We start from the raw sequence: 23,967 nt of genomic DNA, 5'->3' as shown, positions 1-23,967 counted from the left end.
GCTTCCAGAAATAGATCTGATGGCATCTCATCTGAACAAGAAACTTCCCAGGTACCTATCCAGGTCTAGGGATCCTCAGGCGGAAGCAGTGTATGCATTGACACTTCCTTGGAGTTATCAACCTGCCTATATTTTTCCGCCTCTAGTTCTTCTTTTAAGAGTGATTTTCAAAATCATCATGGAGCAATCGTTTGTGCTGCTGGTGGCTCCAGCATGGCCGCTCAGGTTTTGGTATGTGGATCTTGTTCGGATGTCCAGTTGCCAACCTTGACCACTTCCATTAAGGCCAGACCTTATATCTCAAGGTTCGTTTTTTCCATCAGGATCTCAAATTATTAAATTTGATGGTATGGAAATTGAACACTTAGTCATAGAGGTTTCTCTGACTCAGTGATTATTACTATGTTGTAGGCTCGTAAATCTGTATCTAGAAAGATTTTTTATCGAGTTTGGAAGACTTACATTTCATGGTGCTCTTCTCATAAATTCTCTTGGCATTCTTTTAGAATTCCTAGAATTTTACAGTTTCTTCAGGATGGTTTAGATAAGGGTTTGTCTGCAAGTTCTTTGAAAGGTCAAATCTCTGCTCTTTCTGTTCTGTTCTACAGAAAAAATGCTAAACTTCCTGATATTCATTGTTTTGTACAGGCTTTGGTTCGTATCAAGCCAGTCATTAATCAATTTCTCCTCCTTGGAGTCTTATTTTGGTTTTGAAGGCTTTACAGGCTCCTCCGTTTGAGCCTATGCATTCTCTGGAGATTAAATTACTTTATTGGAAAGTGTTGTTCCTTTTGGTCATCTCTTCTGCTAGAAGAGTTTCTGATTTATCTGCTCTTTCTTGTGAGTCTCCTTTTCTGATTTTTCATCAGGATAAGGCGGTTTTTGCGGACTTCGTTTAAATTTTTACCTAAAGTTGTGAACTCCAACAACATTAGTAGAGAAATTGTTGTCCCTTCTTTATGTCCTAATCCTAAGAATTTTCTGGATAGGTCCTTACATTCTTTGGCTGTGGTAAGAGCTTTGAAATATTATGTTGAAGCTACTAAAGATTTCAGAAAGACTTCTAGTCTATTTATTATCTTTTCTGGTTCTAGGAAAGGTCAGAAGGCTTCTGCCATTTCTTTGGCGTCTTGGTTAAAGCTTTTGATTCATCATGCTTATTTAGAGTCGGGTAAATCCCCGCCTCAGAGGTTTACGGCTCATTCTACTAGGTCAGTTTCCACTTCCTGGGTTTTTTAGAATGAAGCTTCTGTTGATCAGATTTGCAAAGCAGCAACTTGGTCTTCTTTGCTTATTTTTACTAAATTCTACCATTTTGATGTTTTCTCTTCTTCAGAAGCAGTTTTTGGTAGAAAAATACTTCAGGCAGCTGTTTCAGTTTGATTCTTCTGCTTATAATTTCAGTTTTTTTCTTTATAAGATTAAAACTTTTGATTTGGGTTGTGGATTAATTTTTCTGCAGAATTTGCTGTCTTTATTTTTATCCCTCCCTCTCTAGTGACTCTTGCGTGGAGTGCCACATCTTGGGTATTTGCTATACCATACGTCACTAGCTCATGGACTCTTGCCAATTACATGAAAGAAAACATAATTTATGTAAGAATTTACCTGATAAATTCATTTCTTTCATATTGGCAAGAGTCCATGAGACCCACCCTTTTTATGGTGGTTATGATTTTTTGTATAAAGCACAATTATTCCAATTCCTTGTTGATGCTTTTGCTCCTTTCTTATCACCCCACTTCTTGGCTATTCGTTAAACTGAATTGTGGGTGTGGTGGAGGGTGTATTTATAGTCATTTTGAGCTTTGGGAAGCTTTGCCCCTCCTGGTAGGAATGTATATCCAATACGTCACTAGCTCATGGACTCTTGCCAATATTAAAGAAATGAATTTATTAATTCTTACATAAATTATGTTTCTTTACTCTTACACCTCTGCCCTTTGTTTAGCTAAGCAAACCTACTTCTCTTCTCTTATATCCACTCACTCTTCAAACCCTAAAAGACTCCATTTTCAACTCTCTCCTCTACCCACTTGCACCACCCCCCTCATCCGCATTCAGTGCTTAAGACCTTGCTGACTACTTTTTCAATAAAACACTTGCCATCCGAAGAAACATCCCTACAAAAACCTGCAATCTCCCAACTTCGCTCCCAGTTACCCCCTCTGCCACTCTATGCACCCTCTTCCCAACCACTGAGAGTGAAGTGGCTTCCCTTTTATCTTCCTCACACCTCACTACCTGCCCACTTGACCCTATTCCTTATCTGTCTCCCACCCTCACTCCGGCTCTTACTCATATATTCAACCTATCCCTTTCTACCGGCTCATTCCCTGCCTCCTTTAAACATGCAAAGTTCACCCCCATCCTCAAAAAAAACCCTCCCTGGACCCTAACTCCCCTGCAAACTACCGCCCAATATCACTGCTCCCGCTAGCTTCGAAATTCCTTGAAAAACTATATTTTGATCGCCTAACTTAATTCCTGTCCTCCAACTCATTGTTTGACCCCCTGCAATCTGGCTTCCGTCCCCAACACTCCAATGAGACTGCCCTCACCAAGGTTACTAACAATCTCCTTTCTGCTAAAAAACAAATGCTACTACTCTATACTCATCTTAATTGACCTCTCTGCTGCCTTTGACACTGTTGACCATCCCCTTCTCCTACGGACTCTCAGCTCTCTTGGGCTCTGTAACACTGCCCTCACCTGGATTCACTCTTAACTCTCTAACAGTTCCTTCTATATCTCTTTTGCTGGTGACTCCTCCTCTCTATTGCCTCTGTCTGTTGGAGTACCTCAAGGCTCTGTCCTGGGTCCTCTACTCTTCTCTATTTTCACTTCTTCACTGGGTAAACTTATCAACAGCTATGGCTTCAGCTATAACCTCTATGCTGATGATACCCAGATCTACCTTTCCACCCCTGCACTCTCTCCTTCTGTCAATTCTCACGTCAGTGACTGCTTATCTGGCATTTCCTCCTGGATGGCCTCTCACCACCTAAAAATAAACATGTCCAAGACCGAACTACTTCTAATTCCCCCCTCTAACTCTACTCCAGTTTCTAATTTTTCCATCACTGTTGGCAGCACCACTATCTCCCCATTCCCCCAAGTCCGCTGTCTCGGAGTCACGCTTGATTCAAATCTGTCCTTCATTCCCCACATCCAATTGCTGTCTTCATCCTGCCACAACCACCTATGCAATATCTCCAAAATTTGTTTATTTCTGAGTGCTGAAACTACTAAACAGCTAATCCACTTCCTGGTAATTTCCCGACTTGACTACTGTAACAACTTACTAACTGGCCTCCCTCTCTCCCCTCCAATCCATCCTAAATGCATCTGCCAGGCTAATCCACCTCTCTCGATGTTCTGTTTCTGCTGCACCTCTCTGTGAGTCCCTTCACTGGCTCCCCATTCACAGCACAGTTAAATTCAAAATTCTCACCCTGACCTGCAAAGCCCTCACCAATGCTGCCCCACCCTACCTGTCCTCACTCATCAACAAATATACTCCTGCCCGCCCACTAAGATCCAACAATGACCTGCTTTATGCGTCCTCTACCATCACCTCCTCTCATGCTAGACTACAGGACTTCTCTCATGTGGCACCAACCCTCTGGAACGCACTTTCTCAAGCTATCAGACTTGCCCCTAACCTCTCCTCCTTTAAACGTTTCCTAAAGATCTTACTGTTCAGGGAAGCTTATCACCCTGACTTATTAACAAACTAACCTCATCTATCTCCTCACTAATATAATTCTCACCTTTGCAGTCCCCACCTCCTGTTTCACATCCTCCAACCCAACTAGATTGTAAGTATAGGGCCCTCTATTCCCCCTGTATTTGTCTGTAAAATGTTGTATTTTATTGTATTGTTTCTCCATTGTACTGTTTTCCTTGTACCCATGGGCAGCGCTGCGGAATCTGTTGGTGCTTTATAAATAAAAAAGAATAATAATAATCATAATCCTATTCTCATTCTTAAGCCTACCTACTAACCACAGGCATATCTGGAATAGGGATAATTTATTTGTTCTAGAAGGTGCTAGGTCCCTAATAACTAGTATAGATGCCATGTGGTTTAAATGGAGGTTAGATTCTATATTTACTAATGAGATTAGCATCTGCAGTATCCTAAAGAAAACAAAACAGATTAAATAGAAACAGAAGTTGTAAGTATACATTACATGTCTCTGTCAGGGAGGTGGCATAACAATATTCACTATCAAACAGTTACTTGTTCTTTGGGATCTTCTTCAGCGAGGAGGAAAGGTACGGTTCTCTGTCACCAGGTGGGATTCTAAGGCTTGAGGGGTATGAAAAATGTTTGGGCCTGATGCGGTTATTAGGCGAAGGTTTGCCGGATACAGTAGGGTCACTTGTCAGCCCTGCTCATGTAGCTTTGAACAGTGTGGGGCAAAATCCTTCCTTTGTTTAGTGACCTCAGCTGAGTAATCTTGGAACAGGAGAAGTCGGTGATCCTCAAATTAAATTTCCTTCTTTGATCTGTATGCTCTGAGGAGAATCACTTTTTTTTGGAAGTTTAGACACTTGAAGATCACTTGTCATGGTCTGTTCCGCATCTCCGGTGGATTATCCGGGCCCACTCTGTGAGCTCTTTCGATGTCAATCGGCAAGTGGTCTGGAGCAATACCCAGTAGTTTAGGAAAAGTAGAAGCAACAAACTCCATCAATGCCTTGCCCTTTATTGCATCAGGCACCCCCACAATGTGGAGGTTATTACGGCGGCTCCTATTTTCTAAGTCTTCAATCCTGTCAAGAAGGTATTGGTTCTGTTTTAACACCCTTTTAAGTGTAACGTCTGCCTCAACTTGTCTATCCTCCACCTCCACAATACGAGTTTCAGCTGTACTCGTTGTGTCAGATTGTTTAGGTGACAGCTTTGAGAAGTATTTGTCGACTTTCATTAGAGTAAATGAAGTTTAGTGGTTTGAGTTTGTAGTTTTGATGTTACAATGAAAACGAGTCAATAGTCAACGTCACAGACCAGTGAGGGTTCTTAATGCATCTGCGTAGTTATAGATAGATAGATAAAGGGAGTTTGTGTAAAGATTTTCTGAAGGTGGTATCAGTAGTATATGAAATGTAAGTCAAAAGGTTGCAGGGCCTATAGCCGTGGAGCTGCAAGATATGGTTGCCCAGAGTGAGGGGTTCCTATTACCTGCGCCCCTGAGTTTGCGACCTCACTGCTCCTCTTGTTTGTTTCAGATGGTTCTTTGAGGTGGCAATCACTCTGTATGCTTCTGCTCAAATGCATATACTGTCCGGTCATGGTGTAGTGAGTCATGGCTATCCACGTTGCCGCCATATCTGCACCACTGAGCTCGCTTCTCCACCACTCTTTTAGAGTTGTTCAGGAGGCTTTTTGGAGTGGTAATCCCTCTGTATGCTTCTCGTCTGGCACAGGTGTTGTCTGGTTGTAGTAACGCGAGTAGGGTCAGCCCACACAGCCGTCGTCGTTATAGCACCACCAGGGGATAGGGCTGATGTCAGGCCCTTCACACAGATGCAATCGACTGGCATAATCCCACACCGGGTCACTCAGCAAGATAAAGTTGTAGGAAATCTGGGGTGGCAGTGTGTTTATAACCCCTTTTTTTTAGGTTTTTAGAGATTGCAGTGCCGGAGCTCCGTCTTCTTGCTGCCACCTCTTAGTCCCTCCCATCGGAAGTCCTTCAATAACCCTAGCTTTAGGTTTTTTCATCCTTCCTCTTCTCCTGCTGGGGCTGGCTTCTTTTTTGTCAGTAAGAAGGACGGTGGGCTCAGACTCTGTATTGACTACAGAGCCCTAAACAACATCACTATCAAGAATTGCTATCCCATTCCTTTGATCACTGAACTTTACGATTCACTTCAGAATGCTCGCTACTTCACCAATCTATACCTACGTGGGGTGTAAAATCTTATTTGTATCTTTCCAGAGTATGAATGGAAGACTGCCTTCAACACGAGATCAGGGCATTACAAATACACTGTAATGCCCTTTGGGCTGTGTAATGCCCCTGCAGTCTTTCAAGCATTCGTCAACAATGACTTCCGTGACCTCCTCAATTGCACTGTCATTGTCTACCTGGATGATATCCCTATTTTCTCTTCCACCCTTGAGGAGCATCATGAACACGTGAGACAGGTACTTCTTTGCCTCAGAGACAATTCTCTGGTAGACAAACTGGAGAAATGTGAGTTTGATCAAGTCCAGATGCAGTTCCTTGGCTATGTCATCTCGAAGGAGGGTTTTGCCATGGATCCTTCTAAGCTCACAGAAGTTCAGGAATTCTTGGGTGTTCTCCAATTATTACCGCAAGTTTATAAAGAACTTTTCCCAGATAGTTGCTCCACTCACTGAGTTGACTAAACAGAACAAAGACTGCAAAAATTGGCCTCCTGAAGCCATGAATGCCTTCTCTCTTCTGAAAAAAAGTCTTTTGTTCTGCTCCTGTGCTCCACCATCCTGATCCTGACCTCCAGTTCACTTTAAATGTTGACGCCTCCGAGATTGGAGCTGGGGCAGTCTTAACCCAAAGGGATCCTTCAACTTCCAAGTTGCACCCTGTAGCCTTTCTCTCTAAACGCTTTACTATTGCAGAGAGGAATTACGATGTGGGTAATCGTGAACTCTTAGCCATTAAGATGGCCCTGACCGATGTGACGTCATTCCACTGTGTAGCACAGCCCTTACGTGTTTTGTGAAGTGCTCTTTTCTTTGTCAGAGGGCAATCTGGTGCCATCCTCCTCTATTGCCCTCTGACGAAGTGAAGAGAGCTTCACGAAATGCGTAAGGGCGGAGGTACGCAGTGAGTGATGTCACATCCAGTTTTGCGGTCCAGGAGACCCACACCGGAGCTGCCTGTTTGTTTTTTCCTGAACGGAACTGCCTGATTCCTCTTTCATGAGAGACTTCATACACCAAATTTAACCTTACAGATAAATATACATATCTGTACAGTATACTTAAGAGACAGTGTTTGGTTTATCTGGAACATTTTGTCATATGAACATATGAACGTTCTGGAGGATGAACTGGCCATTATTAGGCATACTGCTGTGATATTCCTTTTTGGAGATTAAATACTCTGTTCATCTGGAGTTTTAATAATTTTGATTTATATCCGGTTTTAAAATAATTTTTAAATAACTAACCACTACAGGTAATTTATCAAACTGGTTCTGAAATTAGGACTAAGTGCCTCATCTTTAACACAGTGGGGATACAAATCCCAACAGAGCATATTATACAACTCATACTAATGAGGAATTAGCAGGTGAGCACTATTAATCTCACCACCTTTTAACTGAGTGATCATACTACACTATGATGCTTTTGTGTCTCTTTGTTTTTTATGCTTTCTCTCTGTGGCACTCTGGCTTACGGCGATAACATCTTCCACTTGAGAGCACTGTCTAAATACTTTGTACATGACATATATATATAATGAGAAGAAAAAGAAAAGTTCACAGCGCTAATGATAGGAAATAAGATCTAAGATTGAGACTCAATTGTGTCTCTATATACCTAAGTGCTAGGCGCTAGTACTGCAGCCTGCTTCAGATTTTACATTTGAAGCAGGCTGCACAGTACTAGCTCCTAGCACTTACGCAAACCATGTGCAAGCACGCCTAGATAATCAATCGCTGATTCATTGCTTTACTCTGTGCAGCTGAGTATATCTCTCAGTGCGCTGCGTTATTAGGGAACAAGGAGGATTACAAGAAACGCTGACAACTGCTGCCAAGTAAGTTCAACTGGACACCGCAAAGTTTCTACTCATACCTTTAGACTTTGAAGTATAGTCACCATGGGAAGTCTTTCCCTCTCCCACAGAGTGCATCACTTACTTGATCTGATTGAGGGCATTACATGTGAGTAGATAGTTTGCTCATTTTCCCTGTTGTTATTATTCTGCTTTCTCAAGACGTATTATTGTGAAGAATTTCACCCAACATAAAAATAACCATACCTTATGAACGCGCACAGATAAACCTATAGTATGTTTAAGTCCAAAGTGAGCGGCAGGCACTACATCAAAACCCAGTAATATAATCAAACAAAATTTATTAAAAACATGTTAAAAGGCAACAGACTGACATGTTTCACGCCCCCTACAGGCGCTTACTCATAGACTATGGTCTCTGTTGAAACATACTCTATTTATATGCTATGTGCAACAGATTTAACTATTGCACTGCCACATAGAGAGAAAAAGGTTAAAAACAAAGGACACCTAACTAGACACAGTCTATATGATAACTTGGCATTATAACAAGACACATATCAAATGTGTTGCAAATAAAATGAATCCTTTCATGAAAAAGTATGTAAAGAGTATACCAAAAAATTATATATATATATATATACTCTATAAATAGCATATTCAAATAATATAAGCTATGTAAAACGCTAATCCTGCAATTCTACAATCTTACAAGACCCATATGGGAAACAGATAAATCAGATTAAAACACAACCCAATGAAAATACATGAAATTTGAAACAGAGAATGTATATACAGTATATAAATATGACTATGAAACCAATCCAGATAATATTTAAATATTTGTAACATAACATTCATAGTATATAATATAATATTATTACAATCTGGTCTCCTTATAATACTCAAAATAGAGAACAGAAGTTAGTTGTCAATAAAAAAAATTCCTTTCGTATTGCTGTCTTTGGGACCTACTTCTGGGTTATCCTGTTGCACGCCGTGAGCTGCGTTTGCTCTCTCTACTCAACACTACTAGTATATTTAAGGACTCTAGTGTATATATAGATTTATATTTTGTTTTATGGATCTTCATCGATTTATAAAATATAGTATCAGAATTTCTGAACATATGATAAAAATTTATATCAATACTTACATTATATAGAGACACAATTGAGTCTCATTCTTAGATCTTATTTATTATCATTAGCGCTGTGAACTTTCCCTTTTCTTCTCAAATTTTCGAACGATAATAACCTCTTGAGGGTTTATTTTTTTAATTCATATCACATAGCAGCTTTTGAATATTAAAAAGCTTCCTTGTCTAAATAAGTTTAAACACCTAGGGCCCGATCCGATATGCAGCGTCGCCCGCAAAAGCCGGCGGCGACAAATTTTGCGCGGGTTTGGTATCCTATATACACTTACCCAGATATTATGGTTTTGTTTTTTAAACATTAACAGATTTTGGAGAAAGTCCTTGTGTACTGTGGCCCATAGACAGGTATACCAAACCCGCGCAGTTTGGTATCCAATATACAGCATAAGGACTTACATGGCGAAAATGGAGAAATCTTACTCCATTTTCACCTCGCCACAAAATGCAGGCGTAGTAAGCCTTACGCTGCGTATTGGAGCCACGTAACTCCCTAAACTACCTGCAAAATAAAACCTAACACCTAACGCATGCGCAATGTCTATCTACCTGTCAACCGCAATCCCCCACCTCATTCCCTAATAAAGTGCTTAACCCCTAAACCGCCGCTCCCGGACCCCGCCGCCACCTACATTAAAATGATAACCCCCTAATGTGAGCCCCCTACACCGCCGCCACCTCTATTATATATCTAACCCCCTAATGTGAGCCCTCTACACCGCAACCACCTCTATTATATATCTAACCCCCTAATGTGAGCCCCCTACACCGCCGCCACCTATATTATATATCTAACCCCCTAATGTGAGCCCCCTACACCGCCGCCACCTCTATTATATATCTAGCCCCCTAATGTGAGCCCCCTACACCGCCGCCACCTATATTATATATCTAACCCCCTAATGTGAGCCCTCTACACCGCAGCCACCTCTATTATATATCTAACCCCCTAATGTGAGCCCCCTACACCGCCGCAACCTCTATTATATATCTAACCCCCTAATGTGAGCCCCCTACACCGCCGCCACCTATATTATATATCTAACCCCCTAATGTGAGCCCTCTACATCGCCGCCACCTCTATTATATATCTAACCCCCTAATGTGAGCCCCCTACACCACCGCCACCTCTATTATATATCTAACCCCCTAATGTGAGCCCACTAAACCCCCGCCACCTATATTATATATCTAGTCCCCTAATGTGAGCCCCCTACACCGCCGCCACCTCTATTATATATCTAACCCCCTAATGTGAGCCCTCTACACTGCCGCCACCTATATTATATATCTAACCCCCTAATGTGAGCCCCCTACAGCGCCGCCACCTATATTATATATCTAGCCCCCTAATATGAGCCCTCTACACCGCCGCCACCTATATTATATAGCTAACCCCCTAATGTGAGCCCTCTACACCGCCGCCACCTATATTATATAGCTAACCCCCTAATGTGAGCCCCCTACACCGCCACCACCTCTATTATATATCTAACCCCCTAATGTGAGCCCTCTACACGGCGGCCACCTATATTATATATCTAACCCCCTAATGTGAGCGGCGGTTTTATGGGTTAATACATTTATTGTTAGATGTGAGACGGGGGATTGCGGATAGAGGGGTATACGTGTCGGGCTATGTTGGGAGGCTTGTTAGACAGTTTGGGAGATTTTATAATTTAGTCAGTTTTTGTATGTGGCGGCAGTTTCTAAAGTGCTGTAAGTCACTGGCGACTCCAGAAATTTGTAGAAATTTCTGGACATCGCTAGTTTGTCAGACTTACGGCACTTTAGCAACTGCCGGCGCCGTATATGTGATAGCTCGCTATGCGAGCTGAAACTATGGGCGGTGCAGGTTTCCACGCTTGCGCTGAAACCTGCGCCGTATATCGGATTGCGCCCGTATTTTATATCTCCTTTGTTTATATATATATATGTATAAACTTTGAGCTCTTCCTAGTTAAATACCTATTCATATACAATACACCTTTAAATCACTGTTAACACACTTTTATTGTCTAGAGCACATCATAAGATACATGGTCATATATAAACATTTTGCATATTCTTGTTCCATAGAATTAGTCCTAATGTAATTATCAAGATCGCTAAAAGTTCCACTTTTATGGTCAATTTATAATGGGAAGGATTTGAGTCTAAGTCCTAAGTTTTTAAGGAGGTATGAACAGATGTAATATAAGCATAACACATAATAAAAATGAACAGTATTTTACAGTAATTATGTTTATGACTGTCAATGAGGTCTAAAATGTTATTACTTTTGATTTTGGCAACAGTGAAGCATGATCTATCATGCTGGTACAGGCACAAACATGACATTAGGACTTTTCTCTGCATGCCTTGTTATGCCCAAACCTGCAAGTATGTTGACAAAGCTTATCGGGTTGGCGGCATTCATGTGAATTAGATGCTAAGAGCTGAAGTGTGTTAGTTGCAAGTGATGTGTGAAATACAGGGGGGTAGTTATCAACGCGTCTATTTTACCTGTCTTCACCGGCCCAATACGCCCGCCTAAGCTCGCCTCACATCGCCGCCGCGGACCTGCAAAAATTTGCCTAAGTTATCAAAAAAGCTGTCAAAAAGCCGCGCACCAAGTACGGGGCGATGAGCAGCGGACTGTGAGAGTTATCACTCATTCGATCTCGCTGCTCTTCAGTTTTTTTACAGCTTTCTTGCTAGCCTGTCACTAAGCACTCACACTAAACTACACTGTTCTACCCCCTATACCGGTGCCCCCGGAGCCCCCTGCAACGAAATAAAGTTACTAACCCCTAAACCGCCACTCCTAGACCCCGCCGCAACTCTTATAAATGTATTAACAACTAAACCGCCGCTCCCGGACACCGCTGCCACCTACATTATACCTAGTAACCCCTATCCTGCCCCCCCTATACCGTCGCCCTCTATAATAAAGTTATTAACCCCTATCCTGCTGATCCCGCACCTCGCCGCAACTAAATAAATAGTTTAACCCCTAAACCGCCGCTCCCTGACCCCGCCGCAACCTATATTAAATTTATTAACCCCTATCCTGCCCCCCCTACACTGTCGCAACCTATAATAAATTTATTAACCCCTATCCTGCCCCCCACTACACCGCCGCCACTGTAATAAAATTATTAACCCCTAAACCGATCAGCCAATAGAATGCGAGCTCAATCTGATTGGCTGATAGGATCAGCCAATCGGATTGAACTTGAATCTGATTGGCTGATTCAATCAGCCAATCAGATTTTTCCTACCTTAATTCCGATTGGCTGATAGAATCCTATCAGCCAATCGGAATTGAAGGGACGCCATCTTGGATGACGTCCCTTAAAGGAGCCTTCATTCGTCGGTAGTCCGTCGGTAAAGAAGGATGTTCCGCGTCGGCGGGATGAAGATTGAAGACCCCGCTTGGAAGATGACATTGCCTGGATAGAAGACTTCTTCAGCGCCTCTTGGAAGATGACATCGCTCGGATGGAAGACTTCTTCAGCGCCGACTGGAGGATCACTTCATCGGATGGAAGATTTCATCAGCGCCCCTTGGATGATCACTTCTGCCGCTCCAGGTCTCCTCTTCGGTTCCTTCGCTGAGTGAAAACGACTAAAGATAGGATGATCTTCAGGGGATTAGTGTTAGGTTATTTTAAGGGGGGTTTGGGTTAGATTTGGGGTATGTGGGTGGTGGGTTTTAATGTTGGGGGGGTTGTATTTTTCTTTTACAGGCAAAAGAGCTGAATTCTTTGGGGCATGCCCCCACAAAAGGTCCTTTTAAGGGCTGGTAAGGTAAAAGAGCTTTGAACTTTTTTAATGTAGAATAGGGTAGGGCATTTTTTTATTTTGGGGGGCTTTGTTATTTTATTAGGGGGCTTAGATTAGGTGTAATTAGCTTAAAATTGTTGTAATATTTTTAAAATGTTTGTAACTTTTTTTTTTTTTTTTTTTGTAACTTAGCTTTTTTTTTTTTTTTTTGTACTTTAGAAACGGCTAGATTTAGAGTTTGGCGGCCAAAGGGGTGCGTTAGCTACGCGTGCTTTTTTAAATACTGCTGGTATTTAGAGTTCACAGAAGGGCTGCGTTAGGCTCCAAAAAGGGAGCGTAGAGCATAATTTAACGCCACTGCAACTCTCGATACCAGCGGTGCTTACGGACGCAGCCAGCTTCAAAAACGTGCTTGTGTACGATTCCCCCATAGAAAACAATGGGGCTATTTGAGCTGAAAAAAAACCTAACACCTGCAAAAAAGCCGCGTTCAGCTCCTAACGCAGCCCCATTGTTTCCTATGGGGAAACACTTCCTAAGTCTGCACCTAACACCCTAACATGTACCCCGAGTCTAAACACCCCTAACCTTACACTTATTAACCTCTAATCTGCCGTCCCTGCTAACGCTGACCCCTGCATATTATTTTTAACCCCTAATCTGCCGCTCCGTACACCCCGCCACCTACATTATCCCTGTGTACCCCTAATCTGCTGCCCTAACATCGCTGACCCCATATTATATTTATTAACCCCTAATCTGCCGCACCCAACGCCGCTTCCACCTAACTACACTTATTAACCCCTAATCTGCCGACCGGACCTGAGCGCTACTATAATAAATGTATTAACCCCTAATACGCCTCACTCCCGCCTCAATAACCCTATAATAAATAGTATTAACCCCTAATCTGCCCTCCCTAACATTGCCGACACCTAACTTCAAGTATTAACCCCTAATCTGCTGACAGGAGCTCACCGCTACTCTAATAAATTTATTAACCCCTAAAGCTAAGTCTAACTTTAACCCTAACACCCCCCTAAATTAAATAAAATTTAAATCTAACTAAATAAATTAACTCTTATTAAATAAATTATTCCTATTTATAGCTAAATACTTACCTGTAAAATAAACCCTAATATAGCTACAATATAAATTATAATTATATTGTAGCTATTTTAGGATTAATATTTATTTTACAGGCAACTTTGTAATTATTTTAACCAGGCACAATAGCTATTAAATAGTTAATAACTATTTAATAGTTACCTAGTTAAAATAATTACAAAATTACCTGTAAAATAAATCCTAACCTAAGTTACAATTAAACCTAACACTACACTATCAATAAATAAATTAAATAAACTAACTAAAGTACAAAAAATAAAAAAGAACTAAGTTACAAAAAATAAAAAAATATTTACAAACATTAGAAAAAAATTACAACAATTTTAAACTAATTACACCTACTCTAAGCCCCCTAATAAAATAACAAAGACCCCCAAAATAAAAAAATGCCCTACCCTATTCTAAATTACAAAAGTTCAAAGCTCTTTTACCTTACCAGCCCTTAAAAGGGCCCTTTGCGGGGCATGCATACAACAATACCCCCCCCAACATTACAACCCACCACCCACATACCCCTAATCTAACCCAAACCCCCCTTAAATAAACCTAACACTAAGCCCCTGAAGATCTTCCTACTTTGTCTTCACCATGCCAGGTATCACCGATCGTTCCAGGCTCCAAAATCTTCATCCAAGCCCAAGCGGGGGCTAGACATCCATCATCCGGCTGAAGTCTTCTATCAAGCGACGGCTGAAGAGGTCCAGAAGAGGCTCCAAAGTCTTCATCCTATCCGGGCAGATGAGTAGATCCGGATCGGCAACCATCTTCTTCCAATCAGCCAATAGAATGCAAGCTCAATCTGATTGGCTGATCGGATCAGCTAATCGGATTGAACTTGATTCTGATTGGCTGATTCCATCAGCCAATCAGAATTTTCCTACCTTAATTCTGATTGGCTGATAGAATCCTATCAGCCAATCGGAATTCGAGGGACGCCATCTTGGATGACGTCCCTTAAAGGAACTGTCATTCGTCGGGAAGTCGTCGGAAGAAGAGGATGGATCCGCGGTGGAGGTCTTCAAGATGGAGCCGGTCGTCATCGGATGAAGATAGAAGATGCCGCTTGGAAGAAGATGGTTGTCGGTCCGGATCTACTCTTCTGCCCGGATAGGATGAAGACTTTGGAGCCTCTTCTGGACCTCTTCAGCCGTCGCTTCAGCCGGATGATGGATGTCTAGCCCCCGCTTGGGCTTGGATGAAGATTTCGGAGCCTGGAACGATCGGTGATACCTGGCATGGTGAAGACAAGGTAGGAAGATCTTCAGGGGCTTAGTGTTAGGTTTATTTAAGGGGGGTTTGGGTTAGATTAGGGGTATGTGGGTGGTGGGTTGTAATGTTGGGGGGGTAAAGAGCTGAATTCTTTGGGGCATGCCCCGCAAAGGGGCCTTTTAAGGGCTGGTAAGGTAAAAGAGCTTTGAACTTTTGTAATTTAGAATAGGGTAGGGCATTTTTTTTATTTTGGGGGTCTTTGTTATTTTATTAGGGGGCTTAGAGTAGGTGTAATTAGTTTAAAATTGTTGTAATTTTTTTCTAATGTTTGTAAATATTTTTTTTATTTTTTGTAACTTAGTTCTTTTTTATTTTTTGTACTTTAGTTAGTTTATTTCATTGTATTTATTTGTAGGTATTGTATTTAATTAATTTATTGATAGTGTAGTGTTAGGTTTAATTGTAGATAATTGTAGGTATTGTATTTAATTTATTTATTCATAGTGTAGTGTTAGGTTTAATTGTAGGTAATTGTAGGTATTGTATTTAATTTATTGATAGTGTAGTGTTAGGTTTAATTGTAGATAATTGTAGGTATTGCATTTAATTAATTTAATGATAGTGTAGTGTTAGGTTTAATTGTAACTTAGGTTAGGATTTATTTTACAGGCAATTTTGTAATTATTTTAACTATTTTAGCTATTAAATAGTTATTAACTATTTAATAGCTATTGTACCTGTTTAAAATAATTACAAAGTTGCCTGTAAAATAAATATTAATCCTAAAATAGGTACAATATAATTATAATTTATATTGTAGCTATATTAGGATTTATTTTACAGGTAAGTATTTAGCTTTAAATAGGAATAATTTATATAATAAGAGTTAATTTATTTTGTTAGATTTAAATTATATTTAATTTAGGGGGTGTTAGTGTTAGGGTTAGACTTAGCTTTAGGGGTTAATCCATTTATTATAGTAGCGGTGAGCTCCGGTCAGCAGATTAGGGGTTAATACTTGAAGTTAGCTGTCGGCGATGTTAGGGAGGGCAGATTAGGGGTTAATACTATTTATTATAGGGTTATTGAGGCGGGAGTGAGGCGGATTAGGGGTTAATACATTTATTATACTAGCGGTGAGCTCCGGTCGGCAGATTAGGGGTTAATTATTGTAGGTAGCTGGCGGCGACGTTGTGGGGGGCAGATTAGGGGTTAATAAATATAATATAGGGGTCGGCGGTGTTAGGGGCAGCAGATTAGGGGTACATAGGGATAACGTAAGTGGCGGCGGTGTATGGAGCGACAGATTAGGGGTTAAAAAATTTAAATATAGTTGCGGCGATGTGGGGGGACCTCGGTTTCGGGGTACATAGGTAGTTTATGGGTGTTAGTGTACTTTAGAGCACAGTAGTTAAGAGCTTTATAAACCGGCGTTAGCCCAGAAAGCTCTTAACTACTGACTTTTTTCTGCGGCTGGAGTTTTGTCATTAGATTTCTAACGCTCACTTCAGCCACGACTCTAAATACCAGCGTTAGAAAGATCCCATTGAAAAGATAGGATACGCAATTGACGTAAGGGGATCTGCGGTATGGAAAAGTCGCGGCTGGAAAGTGAGCATTAGACCCTTTAATGACTGGCTCCAAATACCAGAGGGCGGTAAAAACCAGCGTTAGGAGTCTCTAACGCTGGTTTTGACGGCTACCGCCCAACTCTAAATCTAGCCATTAGTTTATGTAATTGTATTTAATCGTAGTTATTTGTAGGTAATTTATTTAATTCATTTAATGATAGTGTAGTGTTAGGTTTAATTGTAACTTAGGTTAGGATTTATTTTACAGGTAATTTTGTATTTCTTTTAGCTAGGTAGTTATTAAATAGTTAATAACTATTTAATAACTATTCTAACTAGCTAAAATAAATACAAAGTTACCTGTAAAATAAATATAAATCCTAAGATAGCTACAATGTAATTATTAATTACATTGTAGCTATCTTAGGGTTTATTTTACAGGTAAGTATTTAGTTTTAAATAGGAATAATTTATTAAAGTATAGTTTAGTGTTAGGTGTAATTGTAACTTAGGTTAGTTTTTATTTTACAGGTTAATTTCTCTTTATTTTAGCTAAGTAAGCTATTAAATAGTTAATAACTATTTAATAGCTATTGTACCTAGTTAAAATAAATTGATATTTGCCTGTAAAATAAAAATAAACCCTAAGATAGCTACAATATAATTATTATTTATATTGTAGCTATATTAGGGTTTATTTTAAAGGTAAGTATTTAGTTTTAAATAGGATTAATTTAGTTCATAATAGAAATATTATTTAGATTTATTTAATTAATATTTAAGTTAGGGGGGTGTTAGGGTTAGTGTTAGACTTAGGTTTAGGGGTTAATAAATTTATTACAGTGGCGGTGGTGTAGTGGGGGGCAGGATAGGGGTTAATAAATGTATTATAGGTGGCGACGGTGTAGGGGGGGGCAGATTAGGGGTTAATAAATTTAATATAGGTTGCGGCAGGGTCCGGGAGCGGCGGTTTAGGGGTTAAACTATTTATTTAGTTGCGGCGAGGTGCGGGATCGACAGGATAGGGGTTAATAACTTTTTATTATAGAGGGCGGCGGTATAGGGAGGGGCAGGATAGGGGTTACTAGGTATAATGTAGGTGGCGGTGGGCTCCGGGAGAGGCGGTTTAGGGGTTAATACATATATTATAGTTGCGGCGGCAGGGAGCGGCGGTTTAGGGGTTAATATGTATAGAGTAGCTTGCGGTGGGCTCCGGGAGCGGCGGTTTAGGGGGTAATAACTTTATTTAGTTGTGGGGGGCGCCGGTATAGGGGGTAGTACATTTATTTAGTTGCGGCGGTGTAGGGGGGACAGATTAGTGGTTTTTAGACTCGGGGTACATGTTAGGGTGTTAGGTGCAGACATCTCCCATAGGAATCAATGGGATGTCTGGCAGCAGCGAACTTGTACTTTCGCTATGGTCAGACTCCCATTGATTCCTATGGGATCCGCCGCCTCCAGGGTGGCGGTTTGAAAACCAGGTACACTGGGCCGGAAAAGTGCTGAGCGTACCTGCTAGTTTTTTGATAACTAGCAAAAGTAGTCAGATTGTGCCGTACTTGTGTGCGGAACATCTGGAGTGATGTAAGAATCGATCTGTGTCGGACTGAGTCCGGCGGATCGAAGTTTACGTCACAAAATTCTACTTTTGCCGGTCTCTAGCCTTTGTTAACTAAGTCGAATCAGCCTCGACACAAATACGCTGCGGAATTCCAGCGTATTTGAGGTTGACGGCTTGATAACTAGGCCCCACAGGGTTCAATTGGGTGTTTTACAAATGAGCATTGTCATAAACTGATCTATGGTGTTGTTTCTCCTGTGATTAAGGCAGTAAGTGACTACAGCTCAGAAGAAAATAAGTTATTGTGTTCAAGGGTAGGATGTGATATTACATCAGTTTGAAAGTACCATCAAAAAACACATTTATTTTGAAATATTATCACCTATTTGGTAAAAGTTGGAATTTGGAATATCACAACAAACTATTACAAAAGACTAAAAGAAATCGGATTAAAGCATATATAAAAGGAAAAGAACTATCCTCTAAAACTTTTCCCTGGTAGATCACTGTGTCCTAACTGCTACAAAAATGGTTGGGATTAAAAGACTCATGTACAGAGCAGAGTCAGAACTATATATTACCTAAATATTCTCTTCAGAAGGTTGACTCAGCTTGTGCTGCCCTTGCTGTATTCCCTACCATCCAAGATTAGGAAGATAAATGCAGATAAAAGAAAACATTATTTGAGAGTTAAAGTTGGAAGGATTTCTGAAACTTTGAAAATAAATCTACATTAAAAGCGAGGAAGTAACTGAACCTCATGAACTAAAACTCAAGGACAGATTTGAGAAGTGTGAATTTAAGAAAATGTCACTATTTTTAGGTGGTATCAGAGTATTGGGTGCTTATTTACATATACATCGCAAGAGTTTGAAGAACATGCAGTGATGAAATCTGTCCCTTGATCCTACAAAATAATCAGTGACACATTTGTCTATTATTAGCAATGGTGGTTAGGCTTGATTGGAAACATCAGCAAAGAAAATTATGATATTTTTGTAAAATTCTTCCACCCACCTGGACCAAGAAAATCATTCAAGATGTCTGTTAAGGATAAAGTGTGGGTTCTCATGAACAATGATCTGAGAATACCTGCTGAGTTGACTACTGCCACCAGATGCTCCCACAAAAATTACGAGAGACTGAATAAGGAAATCTCTCTGCTTCTAATCAAACATGTAGCTTGAAATTGTGGTGTGTTAGTCATAAGCATAATGACATTAAAATACTGTTCATTTTTATTATTTGTTGTGCTTATATTACATCTGTTGATGTCTCAAAATGTATTAATAAAGTGGGCTTTTCCCAAGATTTCTACTAGACCTAGCTCCGTAACCAATGGAATCTCAAACTCAAATTTTTTACAGCAGATTGCTCCCTTAGAGGATTTATATCTGTGAATTGCTTTAACCTGTGATATGTTTAAATCACAGAAGAAACAACACCTTAGCTCTCTTTTTATGACACTGTTCATTTGTAAAACACCCAATTGAACATTGTATTTCCATATTTGGATAAAATATTTTCATGCATCACATAAAACTAACACAGTTTAGCTCCTAGCATCTAACTCACATGAATGCCAGCGACACAACAAGCTTTGTCCACACATTAGCATGTTTGGGCATGCCTAGACATGCAGATACAAGTCATCCGGCCCTAATGTCCTTTTCTTTCCTAAAATATAGTGAGTCCACAACATCATCAATTACTAGTGGGAATATCTCTCCTAGCCAGGAGGAGGCGGCAAAGAGCACCACAGCAAAGCTGTTAAGTATCACTCCCCTACCCACAATCCCCAATCATTCTCTTTACCTCTGTCAATGGAGGAGTTGAAGTTTGGTGTCTGAAAGAATGAAATCCTTTATGGGGATAGTTTTCCCTGCAAGCAAGGATTTGGGTATAGCTGTAGTCCACGTCAATCTCTGCTGCAGAGTAGTGGTGGCTTTTAAGCAGTTAGGAAGTTGTAAGGTGGTTCTTACTTTGTTTCCTAACATATTGCTGCCCTAACTATCGAAAGCCAGAGTTGGTTACTCTGTTCTTTCTTTATTCCACAGGTCTCTATAAGGAGTTTGTGTCCTTTCACGCCTTGTGAGCTGTCTTCCTGTCGGACACCTAGACTTCAGGTAAGTGCTTTTTTGTCTTCTAGGTATAGGAGACTTTGCACTTTAGATGATTCATTATTCATATTCTGCTATTTTTTTAATGTGATTTAGTAATCCTTTTAATAGGATTTGATAGGCAGTATGCAGGCACTATGTGATTTTGGGATTGCACAATGGGACCGGGTGCTGCTAGATTTTTATTTTTGGCAAATGTTTATTTTTAATAAATGTTTATTATGTTTAGAGGTGCAAATTGTTTATTCTTTGCAATTTTGTACTACTTGTTTAGCTAGAACGCTTCAATGTATAGAAAAATGATTGCCTTGTGAGCCTAATGTCTCTCAGGATGATGCTATTCAGGCAATGCCGCAGCCTTCTCCTCAAATGTCCCAAGCTTCTATGGTGTCACATGCAGTGCCCTGTGGTTCCTCTCAACCTGATGGTGGGGTATATTTGCCTGCAGATTTCGCCGCACAGATCTCTTCTGCCTTATCTGCAGCTTTATCTGTTTTTCCTTTTTTAGGAAAACACAAGGGGAAAACGAGAAACTTAATAGATTGTAAAGTGCCTGTTTCAGCAGCTAATATACAGGTCGATCTTCCTCATAACTCTAGGGAGGATGTTACCTCAGTTCCTTCTGAGGGTGAAATCTATGATTCTGACAGGGTTAATCTTTTGTCTGAGGTAGAAGAAGTAAGCTTTAGGTTTAAGCTTGAACACCTTCATGTTTTATTAAAGGAGGTTTTGGCTGCTTTGGATGATTCTGACTCTCCTGTTGTAGTTAGCTCTAGGAAACCTAGTAAGCTTAATAGATTCTATGATGTCTCTTCCTCTATGGAAGTGTTTCCTGTGGAGATTATTGTGCAGTAATGGGAAAAGCCAGGGATTCCTTTCTCCCCATCTTCATTTTTTAAGAAGATGTGTCCTATTGCTGAATCCATTAAGGATTCTTGGCGCACGGTGCCTAAAGTAGAAGGGGCTATTTCTTCTCTGGCTAGGAGAACTACGATCCCTATAGAGGATAGTTGCTCTTTTAAAGATCTAATGGATAAAAATCTGGAGGTATATTTGAAGAAGATGTATGTGCATCAGGGTCTTCAATGGCAACCTGCAGTTTGTATTGCCACAGTGACAAGTGCAGCATCTTATAGGTGCGATGTATTGCCTGAATCTATTTTAGACTAAACTTTGTTGGAGGAAATTCAATATAGGATTAAGGATCTTAAGTTAGCCAATTCTTTAATTTCTGATGCTAACATGCAAGTTATTAAATTGGGGGCCAAGCTGTTTGGTTTCTCTGTCTTGGCTCGCAGGGCTTTGTAGCTTAAAGTCTTGGTCAGCTGATGTTTCCTCCAAGTCTAAGCTTTTGGCGCATCCTTACAAGGGTAAGACTTTGTTTGGGCCTGGACTGGCAAAAATAATATCTGATATTACGGGTGGAAAAGGATCTTTTCTACCGCAAGATAAGAAGATTAGATTAAAGGGACGTCAAAGTAATTTTTTTTCCTTTCGTAATTTCAAAGGTCAAAAATCTTCCTCTTCCGCTTCCAAACAGGAGCAATCCAAGTCCTCTTGGAGACCCAGTCAGACAAGGGGAAGCAATCTAAGAAACCCTCAGCTTAGTCTAAGTCAGCATGATGGGTTGGCCCTCGGTCCGGAGTCAGATCTAGTGGGGGGCAGACTTTCCCTGTTTCATCGGGAGTGGAGTGGTTATGAGATGTCCCAGATCCTTGGGCTGTGGGCATTGTTTCTCAGGGTTACAAGATAGAATTAAATTTTCTCCCTCCCAGGGGCATGTTTCACCTCTCAAGGTTGTCTGCAAATCAGGTAAAAAGAGAGGCATTCTTGAACTGTGTTCAGGATCTTTTGCTCTGGGAGTGCCTGTTCCAGTTCCAGTAAAGGAACAGGATCTAGGATTCTATTCAAATCTGTTTGTGGTTCCCAAGAAAGAGGAAACTTTTCATCGAATTTTAGACCTAAAGTGTCTCAACAAGTTTCTCAGGGTGCCATCCTTCAAAATGGAAACCATTCGGTCCATTTTTCCTTTGGTCCAGGAAGGTCAGTTCATGATGACCATAGACCTGAAGAAGGCATATCTTCATGTCCCTATTCACAGGGATCATCACAAATTTCTGAGATTCGCTTTCTAGACAAGCATTTTCAGTTTGTGGCTCTTCCATTTGGCCTTGCTACAGCTCCCAGAATTTTTCCCAAGGTTCTGGGGGCTCTCTTGGCAGTGATCAGGTCTTGGGGAATTGCAGAGGCACCTTACTTAGACAACATTTTGGTTCAGGCACAATCTTTTCAACAAGCAAGCTCCCATACAGAGATCTTGTTTTCTTTTCTACATTCCCACAGATGGAAAGGGAATCAGCTACAAGGGTGGTGTTTTTAGGGGCTATAATAGATTCCCTATCTATGAAGATTTTTCAGATGGAGGTCAGGAAATCCAAAATTCTCTCTGCTTGCCTCTCTCTTCAGTCTACTGTTTGGCCATCTGTAGCCCAATTTATGGAAGTAATTGGGTTGATGGTTGCTTCCATGGACATAATTCCCTTTGCTCAATTCCATTTAAGAGCTCTGCAATTTTGCATGTTTAGGCAATGGAATTAAAACCATTTGGATCTGTCCCAGAGGCTAGATCTAGACGTGGTGGTTTTCTCAGGAACATCTGTCTCAGGGCACATGCTTCCGGAGACCTTCTTGGGTGATCGTGACCACGGATGCCAGCCTGCTAGGCTGGGGAGCAGTCTGGGACTTGTTAAAGGTGCAGGGATAATGGACTTGGGAGGAGTCTGCTCTCCCCATAAACATCTTGGAGTTGAGAGCGATTTACAATCCTCTGTTAACTTGGCCTCAGTTGGCTTTAGCCCATTTTATCAGATTTCAGTCGGATAATATCACCTCAGTGGCTTACATCAACCATCAGGGAGGTACACGGAGTTCCTTAGCCATGAGGGAGGTGGCTCTAATTATTCAGTGGGCAGAAGCTCATGATTGTTGTCTATCTGCCATCCACATTTCAGGAGTGGACAATTGGGAAGCGGATTTTCTGAGCAGACAGATTTTTCATCCCGGGGAGTGGGCTCTCTATCCGGAGATGTTCTCTAGGTTAACCCTCAAATCGGGGTGCCGGAGTTGGATCTGATGGTGTCTCGGCCGAATCGTCAAGCTTCCAAGGTACGGTTCAAAGTCAAGAAATCCGCAGGCAGCTCTAATAGATGCTCTGGCAGTGCCTTGGAGGTTTGGTCTAGTTTATCTGTTTCCTCCCTTTGCTCTCCTTCCACGAGTCATTGCTTGTATCAAACAGGAGAGAGTGTCAGTAATTCTAATAGCTCCTGCATGGCCATGCAGGATGTTGCCTCTGAGGAAGGATCTTCTAACTCAGGGTCCTTTCTTCCATCCAAATCTTGTTTCTCTGAAACTGACTGCTTGGAGATTGAACGCTTAGTTTTGTCTAAGCGTGGTTTTTCTGAGTCGGTCATTGAGACTATGATTAAAGCCTGCAAGCCTGTTACTCAGAAAATTTACCATAAGGTATGGCGTAATTACCTTTATTGGTGTGAATCTAAGGGCTACTCTTGGAGTAGGGTTAGGATTACTAGTATTTCGTCTTTTCTCCAGGAAGGTCTGGAGAAGAGGTTGTCAGTCAGTACTCCGAAAGGTCAGATTTCTGCTTTATCTATTATTTTGCATAAGCGCTTGGCGGTTGTGCCAGATGTTCATTT

The 23,967-nt window shown here is 40.9% G+C and overlaps 1 protein-coding gene across 1 annotated transcript in view; it reads left to right on the top strand.

Moving 5' to 3' along the window:
• Positions 1 to 23,967, top strand: part of TPD52L1 (TPD52 like 1) — a 202,365-nt gene that overhangs the window by 15,065 nt on the left and 163,333 nt on the right. The window lies entirely within an intron of this gene.

Source organism: Bombina bombina, chromosome 4, assembly GCF_027579735.1.
Source record: "Bombina bombina isolate aBomBom1 chromosome 4, aBomBom1.pri, whole genome shotgun sequence".
Lineage (NCBI taxonomy): Eukaryota > Metazoa > Chordata > Amphibia > Anura > Bombinatoridae > Bombina > Bombina bombina.
Note: the sequence above shows the minus strand (reverse complement) of the source record. Positions and strands in the feature narration are given on the sequence as shown.